Source organism: Prinia subflava, chromosome 3, assembly GCF_021018805.1.
Source record: "Prinia subflava isolate CZ2003 ecotype Zambia chromosome 3, Cam_Psub_1.2, whole genome shotgun sequence".
NCBI lineage: Eukaryota > Metazoa > Chordata > Aves > Passeriformes > Cisticolidae > Prinia > Prinia subflava.
The window spans coordinates 107469635-107484998 of record NC_086249.1 but is presented as its reverse complement, the minus strand read 5'-3'; positions in this window follow the sequence as shown (position 1 = coordinate 107484998).

Genomic DNA, 15364 nt, shown 5'->3' with positions numbered 1-15364 from the left:
TGCCGAGGGGTGGGACGGGATGAGCCTTAAGGTCCCTTCCAGCCAGGCTGTTCTGTGGTCCCGTGGCTCTGAGGATCCATCTGTTCCTGGGGTGTCCTGGGATGTTTTACACGATGGGGGAGGCGGTTCCGAGCTCGGCTCCTTGGGTGGAGGTGGCCGGGTCAGGAGCAAACTGCCCAGGGAAATGTCCCCGAGTGAATGAATCACCAGCTGGGCTATGCCTGCCCAGGGGCCCGTGCCTAATGGGGCATTAGCCAGCCAAGCAGCGAGATTTATATTTCGAGGTGGTTAAAATGTCAGCTTAATAACTCACACAGGGTGGGAAACCACAGCTCCTTCACTTAGGGTTTTTTATTTTTTCTAAATCTGGAGACACCCATTGGTTTTTTAGCTCAGTTCATGGTTTTTGTAAGTGTGTTTGCATTACGTGGATCTCTGCCTGGTGGGAAGGAAGGGAAGGAGGAAGGTTCCCTGCCTGTGGCACAGAGTTAGAATGAGGTGAACGTCAGGGTCCCTCCCCACCCCAGCCATTCCAATATTCCATTGTTCTAGGATTTCAACCGGGGTTTTCCCCACACAGCCCATGCAAGAAGTGGAATATCAAAAATCTTTGGGAAATCAGCAGAAATCATCGAGAAACCCTCCTGTGCCCTCAGTGGCTGTTTCTGTACACGGAGAAGGAGCTGAGCCCGCCCGGAGGGGAGATGGAGCCTCGGGGCTGTGCCCAGGGAGGCTCCCGAGGGCTGGGAGCTCCCCGGAGCGGGACCGCGGGGCCGAGGGACCGCGACAGCTCGGCTGGCACCGGGACAGGGCTGCGGGGACCGGGACAGGGCTGCGGGGACCGGGACAGCTCGGCTGGCACCGGGACTGAGCTCCGTGCCAGGCTCGGGTACCGAGGAGAGGAGAGGAGAGGAGAGGAGAGGAGAGGAGAGGAGAGGAGAGGAGAGGAGAGGAGAGGAGAGGAGAGGAGAGGAGAGGAGAGGAGAGGAGAGGAGAGGAGAGGAGAGGAGAGGAGAGGAGAGGAGAGGAGAGGAGAGGAGAGGAGAGGAGAGTTCCCCTCAGTTGCAGTGAGCACCTGCGGGCATGGAGCTCGCCTGGAGTGGATGAGGAGCCCACTGGGAGCTCATGGGCCAGGATGCCCCATCCCTGGGAGTGTTCCAGGTCAGGTTGGATGGAGCTTGGAGCAACCTGCTCTAGTGGAAGGTGTCCCTGCCCATGGCAGGGGGCGAACCAGGATGATTCTGTGATATGTTGATTTATTAAAAACCCCGCTTCACAGACAGGCAGGTAATAAATAGCACCACCTCCCTGCCTGAAATGAGATGACAACTCAGTCTTCAGGGGGAAGTTTTGGGTGACTGGTTTACCTCAGGGACTGGAGATTCCTGCTGGTCCCAAAGGTCCCTAACAGCTCCCTGAAGGGTTGTGGCAGTCAGGAGGTCACTGACTGCAATTTCCCTGCCCTCACTGCACAGCCTGCTGCCCTCTCTGCAGGTTTCTAGGAGGTCCAGTTCCAGAGGTCCAATAAAATTAGAAATGGGGACAAAACCACCTCAGAGGTTTTTCGCAGGAATCTGCGCTGATCTCTAGCTCAGAGCTCCCGATTTCCTCCCCACTGTGGTTCCTCCAAAGGTAAAACAGTTCTGGGTCCTAAAGCACTTCCAGTCTGGGGCAGGAGCAGGGCCAGAGCTCCCAGCTGAGGGACAGGTCCCTGCCAGCCCCGCTGGTCCCTGCCAGCCCCGGGAACCTCTCTGTGATCCAGGTCAGGAAATGAACCGTGCAGGAGGGACCGTGGCCCAGGGTGATGAGTGATGGGGTGGGGAGGGCTCACTGAGCGTCCTCAGGGGCAGCCTGGAGGTCTGCAGGGCTTGGACAGTGGGTACAGTTCACTGGTGTAGGAAATTCCCAGGAAAACGAGCTGGTGACACCCCCAGGGTGTCTGGGGCATGAGCAAAACCCCGGGGCACTCCTGGGCCAGGGATAAACACAGGCTGGCTCTGTCCCACGGCTGGCACAGGGACAGGACAGGGCTGGGACATGGCACTGCTGTTTCAGCTTTCCAGGCTTTTAACTTTGTCTCTTTGACATCCAGAGTGAATCCACTGGAACGTGTCCAGGGCAGGGAACAGAGCTGGGAAGGGGCTGGAGAATTCCTGAGGGAGCTGGGAAGGGACTGGAGAATTCCTGAGGGAGCTGGGAAGGGGCTGAGGCTGGAGAAAAGGAGGCTCAGGGGGACCTTGTGGCTCTGCACAAGTCCCTGACAGGAGGGGACAGCCGGGGGGGTCGGGCTGTGCTCCAGGAACAGGGACAGGAGGAGAGGGAACGGCCTCAGGCTGGGCCAGGGCAGGCTCAGGGCGGATTTTGGGATAATTCCTTCCCAGAGGATGTTGAGCCCTGGCAGAGCTGCCCAGGGAGGTGGTGGAGTCCCCATCCCTGGAGGGCTTTCTCTGCTGTGTGGATGTGGCACTGGGGACATGGGTCAGTGGTGGCCTTGGCACTGCTGGGGGGGGGTTGGACTTGGTGGGCTGAGAGGGCTTTTCCAGCTTCAGTGACCGATTCTGTGCTTTGCTCTGGCTCCCAGCAGCTGAAGATGCTTTTGTCTCAAAGGCTTCAGCAGCAGAAATGCCAGCTCCTAGCCAGAATGGAGGAACCAGGACACGGAGGGCACCCTGATAAAGCAAAGTGCCCAGTATTTACCATTCCCAGTTAAAATGTGTCTCAGAAGTTCAGGTGTCTGTGCCATGAGCAATGCTGGCTGTGAACCAGCTCCCCTGAGCCAGCCCTGGGGGTCATTCAGCTGCTCCTTGAGCCCTTTCCTTACACCCAAACCTGGCACAGGCTGCCCACAGAGGCTGTGGACTCCCCCTCCCCGGGGGTGTCCAAGGCCAGGCTGGATGGGGCTCTGAGCAACCTGGGGTGGTGGGAGGTGTCCCTACCATGGCAGGGGGGTGCAATGGAAGGACTTCAGGGCCCTCCCCAGCCCAAACCTTCTGTAATTCTGTGATTCCACGACTCCCCAGCTCCTGCAAGTGAGGAATGGTGTGATGTGCTGCACTGGGACAGGTCAGCGCCCGGCCAGGGGGATCCCACCCCATCCTTCCCTCGGAGGGGTGCCTGGGCTGCAGAGGGCTCTGCCCCGATCTCCCTGGGCCCTGCAGGGAGGGAGGGCAGCCCTGAGCCCCTGCCTGTGCCCCTGCCTGTGCCCCTGCCTGTGCCCCTGCCTGTGCCCCTGCCTGTGCCCCTGCCTGTGCCTCTGCCTGTCCTGTCCCTGCCTGTGCCCCTGCCTGTGCCCCTGCCTGCCCTGTCCCTGCCTGTGCCCCTGCCTGCTCTGTCCCTGCCCCTGTGCCCCGAGCGAGAGCATTCTCTGGGCTCTGCCCACCCTCTTCTCTTCCACTGGTGCAGATGGCAGCAAACCTTCCTCAGGTGTCTCTCAGCCAAACTAGAGGAGAAAAAAAATAAAAAGTTTATGACTTAAGTCAAGAGAACCATAGGTTTGTGTGCTTAAATTAACAGAGAAATGGCATTATCAGAGAAATTTGAAACAGCTTCATTTGCCTTTAGATTCAAATAAAATAATGGCAAAGTGAATATGAGACCTGATCAATAAAGTGTAAAAGGGCAGGAATGTAATTAATGGCAATCAGTGCTGGTTTGGGCATTCAGCCTCCGTGGAGACATGGAGTTTCATTTTCTGATGCTCCCACATGGGGTGATAAAGTTACCCCAAGCCCAAAAAAAGTTACCCCAAGAGCTGATGCAACCTGAGTATTTTCTATATTCACAACATGGTGATCTAGAGCTCATTATGTCACACAAACAAATTAATAAATCATGAGTAGAGCAGCTGCTGGTGGACTTTGGCCAGCTGCAAACCCTCACTCCAATATTCGTCTCATTTTCTGTATATTCCTGGAGAGGCCTGCAGGGTCTGATGCTGTGTGATTGTATCAGTTGTGTCAACACGAGTATAAAATCATTGCTAATGAGGTTTCTAGCTGATGCAAAGATCCTAATTCAATCGAGGTGAGTGCACTCGCCCTCCCAGGGGGGGCCCAGCCCCAGGGAGGGGGTCAGGGCAGCTCAGGGGCTGAGGGAAGGACTGGGGGCACCGGGGGGATGCTCAGCCCCGGTGTGGGGGTCCTGGTGTGTCCCTGCAGCCAGGGAGGGTCATGGGCCAGCACAGGGCCACTGTCCCTGGGCTGGTGCCCAGAGGCTTCCCCAGGGGACAGCTCTGGGTGTGGTGCTGGGCTCCGGGAGAGCCCCAGCACTGCCCAGAGCCTGTGGGACACCTCCCCCCTGCCCCATAGTGGGGGGCTGCTCCCCAGGCCCCCCTGAACACAAATGAAAGCCAAGAACCCTGCAGGTACTTCTGTGGTGCTATGGAGGGGCAAAGGGGGTGATCACAGAAATCCTTTGGTGAGAGAAATGAGACTTTGGCCCCAGAACTGCTGGAAATCAGGACAGGCTCCTTGAGCGCCTGCTGAGGGGATGGGAGGCCATCAGGTGAGTTCAGTGAGCTGTGGGTGCCCCCTTGAGCTGAGCAGGGTGGCCTTGCCCAGGGTGGGACGTGGGGAGCTTTCCTGCAGCTGGATTTCAGCATTTGTGGGGTTGAACACCCTTGTGCCCCAGCTCTTGCTGTGTCTGCTGAGCCAAGAGGAGCAAAGCCCTGCTTTGAGTCAGGGCAGCTCTGGGTGTGAGCAGCAGCTGAGAGCTCTCTCTGCAGCAGAGCAGAGGAGCAGCCTCAGAGTCCTGCCTGGAGCCCCAGCTCTTCTGGACAATGGAAATTGCCAGATGCAACAGGAACAAAGTGAGAAATTTCTGTTTCTTCACTCAGTGCTTACATTCTGAAATGCTGTGGGGATGGAGGGAGGCAGACTGAGCAGGGGGAAGAGGACACAGGCTGTCCCTGTTGAGGGGAGGAGGGGATGCCCTGGTGCACCTCGAGTCCCTTGGGCTGGCACGGGACTGATTCCCAGCCCCAGAGCAGGAGCCAGAGCAGGTTCCCTGCAGAGCTCCTGGGCTCCATCCCTCAGAGAGCCGAGCCTCAGCCCCTGCTGACACTGCAGGCACCTGGACCAGGCCATCCCTGGGCCTGTGCAGTCTGGGCTGCCCCACACGTCTGTGCCTGGGAGCCCCTGCCGTGGGTCAGGTTGTGTTCAAGGCCTGTGACTCTGAGCTTTTGTCCTTTTTTAGTCACAGAAGTGCCAGGAACAGGCTGCAATGGCAATGGCACTGCCCCAGCTCCTGTCACCTGTGTCCTGATGGGCATCCTTGGCATGGGGGAGTCTCATCTCTGGGCGCCCAGCCCCTCCCAGAGGTCAGAAATTTGTGGCTCTTGGACAGGGCTTGTTTCTGCACAGCCTCTCAAGGGCTGGGGGTATCCAGGGGATGCTCTGGCTTAGAATCCTGGAATGGTTTGGGTTGGAAGGGACCTCAGAGCCCACCCAGTGCCACCCCTGCCACGGCAGGGACCCCTCCCACTGTCCCAGGCTGCTCCAGCCCCAGTGTCCAGCCTGGCCTTGGGCACTGCCAGGGATGCAGGGGCAGCCACAGCTGCTCTGGGCACCCTGTGCCAGGGCCTGCCCACCCTGCCAGGGAACAATTCCTGATTCCCAAGAGCCCATCCAGCCCTGCCCTCTGGCACTGGGAGCCATTCCCTGGCTCCTGTCCCTCCATTCTTTGTCCAAAGCCCCTCTTGAGCTCTGGTTTGGGGTCAGTGTTTGAAAAGTCAGCAATAATGGGTGGTGAGGAGGAAGACAGAACAGACCACTGGAGAAAACACTTGTTCTTTACAGGGTTACAAAACATTAACTTTTAAAGAGCTGTAAGGCATCTTCATCGTGCAAGTCTCAGGAGAAAACATCTGATGCTGAAGATTGTTTAACGTCCTCGAGAAGGATGAATTGGAATGAAGAGAAAACAAAGCCAGACTTACTCTGATTAGAAACAAAAGCCTTATTTTGAATAATGAGAATAATTAACTGCTGTGAGAGGCTCATGAGAACAGCAGTAGATTTCTCAGCAATTTCTATGCCCATTTCTCCATGCCTGTGTGGAGAGGGGAAGTTTTTGGGTACAAAGCTGTTTTCTCAGTGAGATCTGTAAAGGACTGAGAAGCTCTCCTGTTCTCACACCCGGTTTGGCCCCCAGCTCTGCTTCTGTGCATGTTTGCAGTGTGATAATCCACAGTGTTTCTGAGCCCCTCTAAGCAAGGACACATCTTAGAGTCACAGGATCTCCTGAGCTGGAAGGGACCCACCAGGACCACCAAAGCCCAGGGAACATCAAAGCCCAAGTCATCAGTGTCCCTACAATCCTCCTGGGCTGCTTGAGCCCTGCTCTGCTCACCTTCCAGCAGCCACCAGGGTCAATTTTGATCTCTTTTTCCCTTCAATCTTCTCCTTTTCACACAGGGCATCACCCCGTATTTTGGGTTTATTTGGATTAGCAGTCCAAGTGGAGAGTGATTTTTACAGGAATACAGAGTGATTGGACAAAGGGAATGGTTTTTCATCAAAAGAGGTCAGATGTTGTCAGCAGATTGTTCCTGGCAGGGTGGGCAGGCCCTGGCACAGGGTGCCCAGAGCAGCTGTGGCTGCCCCTGCATCCCTGGCAGTGCCCAAGGCCAGGCTGGACACTGGGGCTGGAGCAGCCTGGGACAGTGGGAGGTGGCAGGAGGCTGGAGGGAGATGAGCTTTAAGGTCCCTTCCAGCCCCCCTGCTCCACGATTTCCTGATTCTGACTGATCCATGATTCCTGCAATGCCTGCAGTCCCAACCAGCACTCAGCAGGGTGGCACTCCTGCCTCGGGGGTTTGGGGCTGTGGGATGCTGAGTCCCACCACTGCTCTTGTGGAATTATTTGCTTCATTATGGTCAAAATCTTCCCGTGTTTCTTCACGGGGGTGACGCCCGCACTGCTGCTGGCTGGAGCTCCGTTAGTGCTGGAATGACCCAGCCTGCAGGAAATGCAGCCTGCAGAGGGAGGGGTTCAGCACCAAGCACGGTGAGACTCCGGGGGGCTGGCGGGAGGGGTGGGCGCCCACTGGCCCAGGGCACAGGCTCCGGGCATTGCCAGAATCACAGCACAGAACGCTTTGGGTTTGGGAGGCACCCTAAGGTCACCCTGTTTCAGCGCCCTGCCACGGGCAGCGATGCCACCCTGCTCCGTCAATCCAGGAGGGATCCTGAGCCCTTCCTCCCCTCCCCTGGAGCAGCCGAGCCCACGGACCTCCTCTCGCATTTCCACGGGGAAACTCTTCCAAATCCCTTTTGCTCAATTAACACCGAGAGTGATCTGCATGACAATAACCATTCAAACCGGGGCTGTTATTGATGAGGCGCTCTGTTGTTGTCAGCCCGGCTGCTCGCCCTCCCCGCGGCAGGAGGATCCTCTCTCCTGCCTCTTCCCAAAGCCTGGCTGTGCCCCCACAGCCTGGGCTCCGTCCCGCCAGGGCCGGGGGCTTCGGGGGGCTTCGGGGACACGGAGCGGCCAGGGACGGGTGAGGGACCGGCGAGGGACCGGCGAGGGACCCGCCTGCAGCGAGCGGCACCTGCGGGTGTGGGGCCAGCCGGGGACCGGGGGCTGGGGGAGCACCTAGGGGAGCACCCAGGGCAGCCGGGGGAGCACCCAGGGCGGCTGGAGCAGCACCCAGGGCAGGTGGAGAGCACCCAGGGCACCCGCCTGGTCCGCCCCCGCCCCGCCGGGAGCCGCGCCCTGCAGCGAGAGAGGCGCGATGTCCGTGCCCAGGGGAGCCCCGGCACCCCCGGACCTGCGCCCCCGCTCCGCTGCCCTGACCCTGCTGCAGGCGGGGATCGGGGGGGCTGCAGCCGCTCTCCCTGCGCAGCACCAAAGCCACCAAAGCCACCAGAGCCACCAAACCCAGCAAAGCCACCGAATCCACTAAAGCCATCAAAGCCACCAAAGCCACCAAAGCCACCGAATCCACCAAAGCCACCAAAGCCACCAAACCCAGCAAAGCCACCAAACCCAGCAAAGCCACCAAAGCCATCAAAGCCACCAAACCCAGCAAAGCCACCAAAGCGTCCCCCAGGGCTCTGCAGAGCCTCCTGCAGTCCCAGGGCAGCTCGCAGGGCTGGAGGCTGTTTTAGGTCATTGCTTTGAGTTTAAAGTAGAATCGAAAGGTTGTAGGGAAGAAGAATCCAAGGAGCCGCTGGGGCAAAGCTGCATCCTTAAAGCTGCTTTACAAAGTGAATTAATGGAGCTTTACAGTGAGGATGGATCACAGAGGAAGGGATCTGGTAGATCGTGGGGAAGGGGTCTGATAGATTCTGGAGGAAGGGATCTAAAGCTGAGGGACTCCTTTGGTGCAGAGCTCCCGGGTGCACTGAGATTCCCACCACATCCCTGTTTATTTGCAGTTTAATATTTGCATTCAGCCAGAGAGGCCGAGCTGTTGGCATGGCAGCACAGCTGCCAGCTTCCAGCATTAGTAATATTTCTTTCTGTTAACACCTCACATCTGGTTTTGTTTCATGCAATATTTATACTGAACTGCTTTTAAAAAATTACAAAATTGGTTGTTATTGTTAGAGAATAGTAGTTATTATAATATAATATTATTCTTGTTATAGAATCGGGTGTTATTTTGACTAATTTTATTTTTAAAGACGATCCACTGTCATATTGTGTTTCCCTGGACACTTCCTTGGTTCAGGATATTTTAGACCTGAAACTGAATTTGAACAGGGAATCCAATCTGTTGTTGAAGATACAGTTGCTTTTTCATACAGAGTCAATATTTGGGTGTGCAGCATCACAGTTTTCCAGCACTTACACCATTCCTCCTGTGTTATGGATAATTCCTTATGGTTTGAGTTTTGAGATTTAAGACTTGAGTGTTAATGCAGAAGCTGCCGAAAACAGTCACATCCCATCTTAATTTGTGTAACTCTAGGTCTTGGAGATTTATTCTTCATTAAAATTCATACTATTGAAAAATCTCCAAAAGCAATAATACAGAAATAAACCCAAGTGCTGCATTTCACCATTCATGGGGTGTCTTTACTCTCTGACTGTATCATTTGACCTTACTTGGGTAAACATGTCCGTGAAAAATCATTCTCAAAAGAATCACAGAATGCCATTGAAACAGATTGTTGTTATCAAATCCTAAAACTGCTCCAGAGTAGCCGCTTTCCTGGAGCTTAAAAATCTCTTGGGCATCAGTTTGGAGCACAACTGGAGGCATCAGAGCAAGGTCCCCCCGAGCAGAGCTGCAGGGCTGGGCAGGGCTGCCCAGAGCCTTGGTGCAGCCTGCTGCAGTCAGCCATGTGACTGAGCACGCTGCTCTCCAAAAATAGCCCAGAAAAACATCGAGTGCCATTCTGAGGTGGAACACAAGAATTTTCCTTTAGTAGCTTGACTTCATTTCTTGTTGCTTGGAGGTAACACACGGCATTGTTATTTTGGGAAGACGTTATTAGCAAAAGGATGACCCAGTGCTCAAGCCTGGCTGGGAGACATCAGCAGGCTGGCACTGGCCTCCAAGGCCTCCAGCCAGGGCTGCCTCCAGTGGCAGCCACATCTGTAACTCATTGTTTTCTCTACAGCAAGGGGTATTTAATTCCTTGTCACTTTATCGTTTGATGGCAGCAATTTAATGTTCTAGCCCAAATTCATCTCCTCAGTCACCCAACAGGACACCCAGAGGCTTTGCAGACCCCACAGACCTGCCAGTCTATGCAGGCAGAGGGACAGAGGCTGTATTTATTCCCATTTTGAGTGGTATTTATTCCCATTTTGAGTGGTATCTATTCCCATTTTGAGTGGTATTTATTCTCATTCTGAGCAGCAAAAATGAGTTCAGTGATTTGCCTAAGGTGTATCAAGCTCATTTTAGCTAAATGGATTAAGGGTTTTTTATGGTAAAAGTCTCATTTTCTAGAGCCTCAGCAATCTGAGACCTCAGCAGGTTCACCCCCTCTGATCACTGTCCATGATGTGCCTCACTTTCACGCCCCAAATAAAACAAAAGGGTTAAAGACAGGGGAATTCCTGGTGCAGTCCTGCCCATGGTGAGGAACACTGAGACCAAAGTGGTGCCTTGAAAATGAGAAAGGTGCTGGAGTGCAAAGCACAAAAGCACAGAGAGAGTCCTTGTCCTCCTTATCCCAGATTTAAAAACAAACCCAACTATCCCAGCTCCAAAACCTGTCCAATTTCAATTGGTTCTTGACTTTGAGAAATCTCTGTGCAAAGGCTGCAGCACAGCCAGGGAAGCTGCCAGGGAGAAGGAGGCTGGGAGTGCAACCCCTGAACCCAGCACTCTTCCAGCACCTCACCTCTCCTGTGACACAGACCCGGCGCGTTCCTCCTGCCAGGAACCACCGAGGAACCCCAGAGAGCTCTGAGGTGAGAAACAAACCCCAGCCCTGCCTTGGTTTCCAGGGTCAGAGCTGCATTAGAGAGGATCCCTACAGTCCCTTCCAACCCCCCCTTCTCAGATTCTGTAAACCCTCATTTGGGCTGGGTTTATACCGAAACTCTGCCTATAAAACCCAATAAATCTGCGTGGGTGGGTGTCACACCCGGGCTGATGCTTTGCTGTGGGTTTGTCTGAGGGGTGTGTGCCCTGTTGATCCTTCAGAGGAGAGGAAAGGAGGGAATTTCCGGGGTGTGTGGAGAGCTGAGAGAACACCCTGCCGATCAGTAAAGCCCTTTAAATTCAGCTGGTGCTCCCAGCACGGCACGTCCCTGGCCAGGCAGCCCCGGGAGGGCCAGGCAGGGCTGGTCCCTGCAGATCCCGAGGGAGGGAAGCACCAGGATGGCCTGGGGGGGTCCCCAGAGGGACCCAGAGAGGCTGGGGCAGTGTCATGGGATGTCACTGGGATCCCGGGAATGTCACTGGGATCCTGGGAATGTCACTGGGATCCCCGGGTCACTGTCATGGGATGTCACTGGGATCCCGGGAATGTCACTGGGATCCTGGGAGTGTCACTGGGATCCTGGGAGTGTCACTGGGATACTGGGAGTGTCACTGGGATACTGGGAATGTCTCTGGGACCTCGGGAATATCACTGGGATCCCGGGAATGTCACTGGGATCCCGGGAATGTCACTGGGATCCTGGGAATGTCACTGGGATCCCGGGAATGTCACTGGGATCCAGGGAATGTCACTGGGATCCCGGGAATGTCACTGGGATCCCGAGAATGTCACTGGGATCCCGGAAATGTCACTGGGATCCCGGGAATGTCACTGGGATCCCGGGAATGTCACTGGGATCCCGAGAATGTCACTGGGATCCCGGGAATGTCACTGGGATTCCGGGAATGTCACTGGGATCCTGGGAGTGTCACTGGGATCCCAGGAATGTCACTGGGATCCCGGGAGTGTCACTGGGATCCCGGGAATGTCACTGGGATCCTGGGAGTGTCACTGGGATCCCGGGAATGTCACTGGGATTCCGGGAATGTCACTGGGATCCCGAGAATGTCACTGGGATCCCAGGAATGTCACCTGTGCTGTTGCAGCCAATTAATGCAAATCCACTCCCATCTCGGTCCTGCCGGGGCTTGGATCGAGAGGGATCAAGGCTGCAGTGAAATCAAACCCTCAGCCTGGATGTGGTCCCTGGAGCCTAGAGGGATGCCAGCCCCAGCCCCTCCCTGTGGGAGGCAATCCTGCTCCTCGGGGCAGGTCCTGAGCCTGCAGAACACAAACCACAAACACCTGTTTGGACTTAGTGCTGAAATATTTCCTTTAATATTTAAAGAATATTTAAATGTGGCTGTGCTTCAGGTCACTGGTGTGGTGCAGGGCTGAGCACCCTGCTCCCAGCTCTGGGCCAGGTCTAAGCAAAGCCAGGCTTGCACCAGCCTGTGGCAGTCGGAGTTTGGCCCAGGGAGTCCTGCCCAGCTCAGTTCATCCTCCAGGGCACACACAGCAAGGCACCACCAGAACAGGCTCTCCAGAGGCTGCTCTGAGCTCCCAGGGAACGAGGACCAGAGGAAACATCCTCTTTGTCAGAGGAGGTTTAGGTTGGGTGTTAGGGAAAACCTCATCCCTGAATGGGCTGCTCAGCCCTGGCACAGGTGGAGTCACATCCCTGGATGGATTTCACAGCCCTGTGGATGTGGCACCTGGGGACACAGTCAGTGGTGGCCCTGGCAGTGCTGGGGACAGCTGGAGCTGTGACATCAGTAATTCTGTGATTCTGTGCTGCTGGGATGCCTCAGTCCAACAGAGAAGGTTTCACTCGTGACCCCAGGGGCCGTGCAGGGGAGGCAGCCACACTCCCCTCATTTCACACCAATCAGCTGAGCTGGAAACAGCAGCTCCAGAGGTTTCCCCTTTGTGCCTGGAGCTCAGCAGTTAAGGATGTGCTGCCTTTCACATTTCAGACAGGGATTTCCTGTGGTGTTTGATGGACTTTAGGGGCCAAGCCTTTCATTCCACTGGCTACCACACGTGGACCTTACTGAACCTCCCAGTCCAGGTGCAAAGAGAATGAACACCCATGGGAAGAGGCCTTGTTGTATTCTGCAACAGAGAATCCCAGACTGGTTTGGGTGGGAGGGACCTCAGAGCCCACCCAGTGCCACCCCTGCCGTGGCAGGGACACCTCCCACTGTCCCAGGCTGCTCCAGCCCCAGTGTCCAGCCTGGCCTTGGGCACTGCCAGGGATGCAGGGGCAGCCACAGCTGCTCTGGGCACCCTGTGCCAGGGCCTGCCCACCCTGCCAGGGAACAATTCCTGATTCCCAAGAACCCATCTAATTCTCTGCTCTCAGTTTGATGCTGTTGCCCCTTGTCCTGGCACTCCAGGCCTACATAAAAAGACTCTCCTGCTTTTTTATGAGCTCCCTTTTCATGACAGCAATAAAAAATCATCTTATGCTAATGAACCGTTTCTCCAGAATTAAGAGTTGCTCATCTTTGTAGCAGTGTGAGTCACTGTGACTAAGAGCTGTCTGAGACACCAGGAGCAGCCCTGGCCCTCCGGAGGGGCTGCCAGAGCCCGGCCAGCCCCACATCCCCACCCGGAGCACCGAGCCTGCAGGGCAGGAGGAGCTGCTGGGACAGGGCAGAGTTCGCTTGGGAAAGAAAGAAAAATAAAGGAAAAATTCCTCCTCGTGTGGGTGGGACCTCAGTCCTTGGAAAGATAAAACTTGGATACACCCAGAGCTCCTTCTTCAGGCTGGAAGCTGTTTACTTGCAAGGACATAACAGGTTTCAACCATTAAAACTCATTTTCCATTTTGAATTTCTCTCCCTGACAATCCTGAGTGGGAACTGCCCAGCAGAACCTGCTCAACCCTCAGAAAATCCATGTGCTGCCCCTGAAGTAGGGAGCAGATGTTCACATACCTCTATATTTTATTACTGCCATCAAATTTTATTTCATAAATGGCCCAAGTCCACAGCAGGGGATAATGAACACTCCACTGACTATTTCACCATTTTCTCTGGTGTCTCTGGGATAAAGTATCCATGAAGGAGAGACAAATTTATGCAAAAATTTCTTGTTAATTTATCAGCTGCCTCAATATTTAGAAGTTCCCCACAGCAATGCTGATCTTTTTTTTAAACACTACTATTTTAAAGTCATGTTAAAGCCCATGAGTCCGTCCAGCAGTCAGTCTGACCTTCCCAGTTCCTCTGATCAAGGTTTTGTCTTGGGCAGGTGAATGACTCAGAATGACTGGACTGGGGATGTTTTGGGGTTTTTTTCACAGTAAATGTGAAAGTTCTGACCCAAAGAACTTATAATTGTTTATCTGATAGATAAGGATTGAATAATGTCTTGAGAAAAAAAAGAAAAAAAAAAAGAAAAAAAAAGAAAAAAAAAAGGCAAAAAAGAAGAGCAATTTTCATCTTAGATACCAGCAGAGAGAAATAGCCCAGGAAGAGACTTGACTTACTGAGTTCAGACAATGTGAGAGTTAAAAGAAAAGCTGAATTGGTGTAAAACTTGTCCCCAGCCTTGTGTGGTGGCTGTGATGAGTCCCCAGCACCACCCCCAAGCCTAATGTCACTCAGTGACTGCAGTTACACAGCAATGGGATGAGATCAGGCACTGCTGCTTTGCACATCTGAAAATAAAAAAAGACAGATGACAAATTCTTTGTCTTTTGGGACCCTGGGGCTGAGGACAGAAGTTCTTTGGACATGCACGCCTTGCCTGGAGCCCATCACAGGGGGCTGGTGCCTAATTGGGTCATGAAATTCCCTGGAAATGCGAGGCAGGATGTCAGAACAGATCACAGTGATCCATTCCAGATCTAACATTTTGTAACTCTCCTGGAGCTGGGAGCAAACCCCACATGGAATAACACATTAATTGGAATAGAGAGGAGGCACTGAACACTCTTTCCACACTTTGCCCTCGAGTCCCATCAGCCAAACCTCTCAGCAGTGACATCGGGCTCTGCAAGGGCCCCCGGGTGACAAAGCCTCATGGCACTGCCCTGGTGTTTTGGAAGTGCCCCAAAATCTGCATGCCTGGGGCTCAGTTTGGGCTGTGGAGAGGGAGCCCAAGCCCGAGTGAGCAGCACACAAACAGCCAGTGAAGTGAGGGGTCAGGGGGTCTGCTGGGGCTGCCCCTGGCTGTGTGTGCTGCAGCTGGGGGATGCTCTCAGAGCTGCGTGCTGGGAGCTGAGCCTGGGCTGGGCAGAGCTGTCCCTGCTCACTGCCCTGGCTGTTCTGTGGTGTTTGGAGCTCATTAACGTGTTGTTTGTGGAGCTGCTGTGATCAGCTACAAGCCTGGAATGTCTTCATGGACAGGGATGTCCAGTGGTGGAGCCCTATCCCTGGAAGTGCTCAGAAGAACACGTGGATGTGGCACCTGGGGACACACGGTGGTGACCATGGTGGCAGAGCTGGGTTGATGGTTGGACTCCGTAACTGCAGAGATCTTTTCCAGCCAAACACCCCCATCATTCTGTGATTCCCAAAGGCAGCTACATCCCAGCACAACTGGGGGTTCCCAGCACCTGGGAGGACATCAGGTGATCTATGCTGCCCTCCCATTTTTTAGGTGTTAGATCTAACAAACTTTTGAATTTTTGAAGCATTTTGAATGATGCTCCTCAGGGCCTGGGTACCTTCTGGCACTGGAACCACCGTGGACCAGCAGCTTTGGAGGCAGAACTTCCTCCTTGTCATGGTTTTGTTCTCTTACCGGGCAGAAACACCGAATTTGTGATGCCAAACCCACACACTCCTGTCCAGGGGAGGCTGCAGCAGCTCAGAAGTTGTTTCACCAGGGTTGGGTGAAGATGATGGTGAAGGACTCCCACCTTCCTGCCCCATGGGGACCCCAGTGCCACCCCACACCCAGGGATGCTCCACGGGCTGGAGCCCATCCAGGCAGCTCCTCTCTGTCCTGGCTCTGGGATGGGA